The sequence below is a fragment of the Strongylocentrotus purpuratus genome, unplaced genomic scaffold (genome assembly GCF_000002235.5).
Source record: "Strongylocentrotus purpuratus isolate Spur 01 unplaced genomic scaffold, Spur_5.0 spur5_scaffold_10, whole genome shotgun sequence".
Classification (NCBI taxonomy): Eukaryota; Metazoa; Echinodermata; class Echinoidea; order Camarodonta; family Strongylocentrotidae; genus Strongylocentrotus; species Strongylocentrotus purpuratus.
The window spans coordinates 17,971,461-17,977,460 of NW_022145595.1; positions in this window are offsets into that span (position 1 = coordinate 17,971,461).

The window sequence follows — 6,000 nt, forward strand, 5'->3', positions numbered from 1 at the left end:
GTTGTTATTTTTGGAGGCGCCAGACAACTTAAAGAAATCCTTTGCGATTTCGTTTCTCTTATTGTTCTTCTCTTTCTTTCATTTGTGTGAGGTTAGCTTAGTCAATTGATCGGCTTTTCATATTCCACGATTGAGGACGGACGAATAAGAATGGCAGATAGAAGAAAAGGTGATGGAAAGAATAGGTTCGGGGACAATAGAAGGGAAATTAAACAACTCTGAGGCCGACGTCACTCTATAAAGTACATCTAGAGGTCCTTCTCTAATGATTTCACAGCGAGGTAGTGATGAAATGAAAGCTTCAGGATAATAAGGTCAATTAACTTTTGATGATTTGAGGGAATGACCTATTAATTAGTGTAAGCATAGTCATCGTCCTCCTCCCGGTCCTCATCCCGCTCCTCCTCCTCCTCCTCCTCCCCAATTTCATTATCGTGATTAACATTACTGTCATTAATTATCATCATAATCGTGATTATTATGATCATCATCGTCATCACAGTCATCATCATGTTTGCAATCTTAGTCATCAGCATCACCACCATCATCGTCATCGTCATCGTCACCATCATCATCATCATCATCATCATCATCATTATCACCATCATCACCATCATCATCATCACCATCGCCATTATGATCATCATCACCACCATCATCATCATCATCACTTCAAATTTTACTTTTTTACATGGGAGGTTTGAATTGAAAGACATCATAGACATTTGGCATAATTCCACTTGAACTTATGACAACAAAATGGAAAAAGAAAAAAGTTACGGTGAATTATCAGTGAATTGATAGCCCATGAAGTCATTAACAGATGTGTTTTCTGATCCTTTTTATTTCAAATGTCATACAAAACGTTAAGATTAATTTCTGGAGGAGTTGGGTAATGTTGTTTTAAATTATCCCCCTCCCCACATTGCACTCGAGGGTAATTCGAATTCAGATTAACGTAACCTTTTTTTCCTTCTTGTCAAATGCATACAATGTGCTATTTACAATTTCATACATGGAGAAAGATTTGAATGCATGACCCGCTATGTACCTTCAATCCTTCTCTTACATCCCTATTAGCCAATAAGAATGACAGAAATATATTTCCGAAACTTGGATAGCACAATGAATGTAATCTTCTTGACATTTCGAGGACACCGTAGCATACAAACACTAAACAGGTTAAAGTACTTTGGCAGGTTGAGGGTAACACGGATATGACGTTTAGTTAATGTATTTTTAAATGTGTATGTAGGTTATTGTAGAATAATGTATTAAATTGGGATGACCTAAACCCTTCAAAAAATATATATATAAATGAAACAATAGTTTTGTTAAAGCAAAAGGGTTTTTAGTTAAGAAGTTGGAGGAGGAACTTTCACTGATTTTCATGTTTTCTACAGTGGTCTTGATTTATCTCGTTTCCTTTGGGGGAGGGGATGGGCAAAGCACTCCCTGTTTGTTTTGGCTGTTTCTGGAAATACATAATAATGTGGAGGTATCGTGGTAAAGTGGTTCATTCAAGGGTTGTGGGTTCGAATCCAAGCCCGGAACTAACATCTTTCAATAAGGCATTAATCCTCACTTGCCATCCTCCTTCCCAGGTGTTAATGGATGTCAGATATGCCAGGGCGCTACATAATTTGGCGCCAGTTGTTACCGGGGTAAGAATCTTTTAGCGCCCAGAGCGTAACGGCGTGACGGAAATGTGCGCTATATAAGAAACTATCATCATTATTACGATTACCGTTGATTTATTTGGCGCCTAGCCCTAAAACAATACTGAGCATCATCTTTGACATTTCAATATCTGTTACAAACTGCATCACCGCGTCACCATGATATCATTCTATTCTTTAAGCATCTTTATTCAGTGGCGGATCTAGCCCCTTTTAAAACCAAATGTGTAAAACCATAGACTGATCATAATAGAAAATACCCCTAAATGTGTCTTTGCGCCCGCTTTCAAAACTTAAGACTAAAATGTCACCTTCAAAATTCGGATGACACTTACCGTGCCTATGCGAATAATATTACCAAGCTATTTGGTACTTATCTATTTTCCGAAAGTGTAACCCCCCCCCCCCCCCACCATCACCACCTTAATACAAAATGCTTGATTGCCCCTGGGTATCAGCAGTAGTTTCGACAGTCTTCAAGAGCCCCCTTCAGTGCTTGACTCGGTAAGTGATACCCCTTTTCATCCCGTAGGTTGATCGGATCAGCTCGAGACGGGATATTAGAGACCCTTCAACCAAAATCACATCCCCACAATGCTGTCTCCATAGGTATGACAGGGGATTAGTAGGGGGCAGGATGATCCGGAGGGGATGGGGTAAACTTATCACATCCGATTCTTCTTCTTCTTCTTCTTCTTCTTCTTCTTCTTCTTCTTCTTCTTCTTCTTCTTCTTCTTCTTCTTCTTCTTCTTCTTCTTCTTCTTCTTCTTCTTCCTCGTCTTCTTATTCTTCTTCTTCTAACTGCTTCTTCTTCTTCTTCGTCTTCTTCTTCTTCTTCTTCTTCTTCTTCTTCTTCTTCTTCTTCTTCTTCTTCTTCTTCTTCTTCTTATTATTATTATTATTATTATTATTATTATTATTATTATTATTATTATTATTATTATTATTATTATTATTATTATTATTATTATTATTATTATTATTATTATTATTATTATTATTATTATTATTCTATTTCTTCTTTTTAATCTTCTTCTCCTTCTTCATCTTCTATCTTCTTCATCTTCTTCTTTCCGTCCTCCTCCTACTCCTAACTAATCTTATTGTTCTTCTTCTCCTTCTTGCTCTCTTTTTCTGAGAGAGGGGGAGTTAGGTAAAGAGGTTGACTGTTATAATAGGCAACAAAAGACACTTCTATTCAAAAACTGAATATTTATTTATTCATAATCTTTTGTGTACGTTTATCATTAATTTATCATGTAAAGCGCATTTAGCAGTATTTTATCGGATTTTTGTCTGTATGTACATGACCTGTGTGCATACAGACAAAGAGAGAGGGGGAGAGAGAGAGAGTGGGAGAGAGAGAGAGAGAGAGAGAGGCGAATTCTTAGTAGGTCCATGGTTAGGTGAAAAGAATAGGGGAGAGAGGGGATGGGTGAGGTAGGGCGTATAAGAGAACTTCTTTTATTATCAGGATCTTTATATTCTCCCAACCAAGGCGACAGACCCTGCACCGATCGAGCGCGCGTGATTGGAACAAAAATCGTCACGCCAATTATCTACTTTCTGCTCAACAGTCTAACAGTCCTTCGCAAAACTTTCACCTTTCTTGTACTCTCACCTCCAATAGAAGAAAAAAGTGAATGACAGCTCTAAACTCTTAGACCATATCCAATATCTTTGCAGAATATAGAGCCCAAACACAACAAGTATTTTTTTCCTTAACATAAAATACAAGACGATAATCGGCAATCGATGATTTGGTCGTAGTTGATCGGTAGTTCGAGTCGGTTCCGCTCGGCTCTCTTCGAATTGGTGATAGTCAGGCGCTACATGTTGTAGGGTGAGATTCGGGTCTTAAATGGTCAACGAACCCCAACAAAACGGTCGTAATCTAATTTGGTCGTAACCCCCAAAAGGAATTTCTATATCGTAACCGATATGAGGAATCGATGAGTTGTACCAATGGATTTAGGGGGAGGGGCACACCTGGCCCACACCCCTTCCCTCTAAACCATAAATGTGGAAGGGTGCCCCCTTCCCTTTTTTCAAATTTTCGACCCGAACGGGGGTCCCTGGACAACCAATAATAATTTAACATTATTCAAGTTAATAGGCGAAAAATAGAGATATTCGGATGAAGAAAGCAGCAACAAACGGTGATTTATAGGCAGATACGAAATACATCAATATAAGAAATTGCCCATTGCCAAATGATGTTACAATGAAAGTAGTTTTCTTTGTTGTAAAAAGAACAGAAAGGATGTTTGAATGAAGAACTGGGAAAGTTGTAGGCTACATACAATAATTGAATAAAAGGAAGAGAAAGAAAATAACGAGACGACATAGGAGGATGTGAAGAAAAAGAAAAAAGAGAAGAAGAAGAATGTGAAGAAGAATGTGAAGAAGGAGAAGAAGAAGAAGAAAAGAAGAAGAAGAAGAAGAAGAAGAAGAAGAAGAAGAAGAAGAAGAAGAAGAAGAAGAAGAAAAGAAGAGAAGAAGAAGAAGGAGAAAAAGAAGAAGAAGAAGAAGAAGAAGAAGAAGAAGAGAAGAAGAAGAAAAGAAGAAGAAGGAGGAGGAGAAGAATAAGAAGAAGAATGGAGTATGAGGAGGAAGGAAAGGAAGAATTGAAAAGGGAACGAGAAGTACAATATTGCAACATTTATCAAGAACATTAATACAACAGATCCCAGTCGGAGAGAAGAAGAAACAAACATGTAATTAACAAATATATATATATTTATGAGAGATCATTTAGAAAGATTTTCAAACATTTAAAATGAACTGGACGTTAAAATATGCACAGGGGAGGAGAGAAGAATACAAATAGATGGGAAGTCAGAGAAAACTTTGCAGGGGAGCTGCTTGCGAAATGAACAACAAAAGGTAAAATTAATAAAAAGGAGGCGAACGAGAATTTGGGAAGATCAAGAATAGAACAAATCAAAGGAGATAATTGAGTTAAAGAAATAAAAGGCAAGCTTACATACGGACAAAGAAGATGAAAAGTCATCAATGCTTTGATAGAAGAGAGACAAATTGGAAAGAATAAATAGGACAGACCTGTCATACATGCAAGGGGTATACTTGGCGCCCGAGCAGCCAAATGAAAGGGCTTTGAGAAGGTATACACTGAAAGGAATTTCCTGGAGGAAAGATTTAGTCGGGCTGGCGCCTGCCTCTTGCTCTTGGACAAAACAAGAGTAACAAATTAGTGACACGAATAAGGGGGCGTCTTTAAAAGACGACTCCATAATCAAGCCCATTCAACTCGATTAGATAACGGAAAAAACCCATGCAAGATTTTACTGATAGATTTTCCTCTCGACATAGCGGAGAAAAAGAAATAAAAGGAAGAAGAATAGAAAACTTTTAAAAGACAGTCTTCTATTTTTTGTCAGCTATCTGGTCTCCATCGTTCGACATGCGTTTCCATTTGATATTACAAAGTAGGTGGCCAAATGCGCTAAGAAACTTTTTTTTCTTTGTGGGAATGTAATTTTTTTACCCATTTGGTATCTATAATATCTTTATTTCTCGCTCGTCCTTCTAAATAGTGAGACTGTTGGATAAACATCATGAATTATGAACAATCCCTCTTTTGAATAAGTTAAATGTTATTATTATTTTCTTTTGTAAGCAACCAATGTCAATTATAGGCAAATTAATTAGTTATTGAGGGAAAAATCAGGAATAGTTTGTTGTGAATAACATTTTATAGGGAACCTCCCACACCCCCCCCCCCTCCCCCCACCCCCTCCCTCCCCACCGGATGGATGACGCCCCTAACACATACATTATATAGAGGTTATATGTTATGTAAAAGTTTGACTGAAATCGATATGGGATTAAGCGGTATTGATCGCCAAAATCGTGACAATACATCACTCGATATCAGATCGATGAAAGTAAACGATATCGCTCTTCAGTGAAGAGAGTCCGTAATTACACACCAGGTTCTCGAAGGAAGTTATCTTTTCCTCTCGAACATGCTTATTATTTTAATTATTGAGATAAGAGAAACGTATCAATTGGAAGAGCCAGATTCAATGAGATGGAAAAGAAAAAGAGAGGAAGTAATAGTGTTCAACATGGATGTTTTCGAGAGGTTATGTGACGGGTGAATGAAAGATCATTTTGACAATGCGATTGTTATATCATCGCCACGTGACTATGATATATAGATGTAAACTGTATAATTGACCATAATTTTAATCCCAAGTGTCCATGTTCTGCAAGTATAGGCTTGACACATGATCCAGAATTAAACAAGAAAGAAAAAGTATTGGAGAGTGTCACAAGATATGAAAGTGTTAATTGT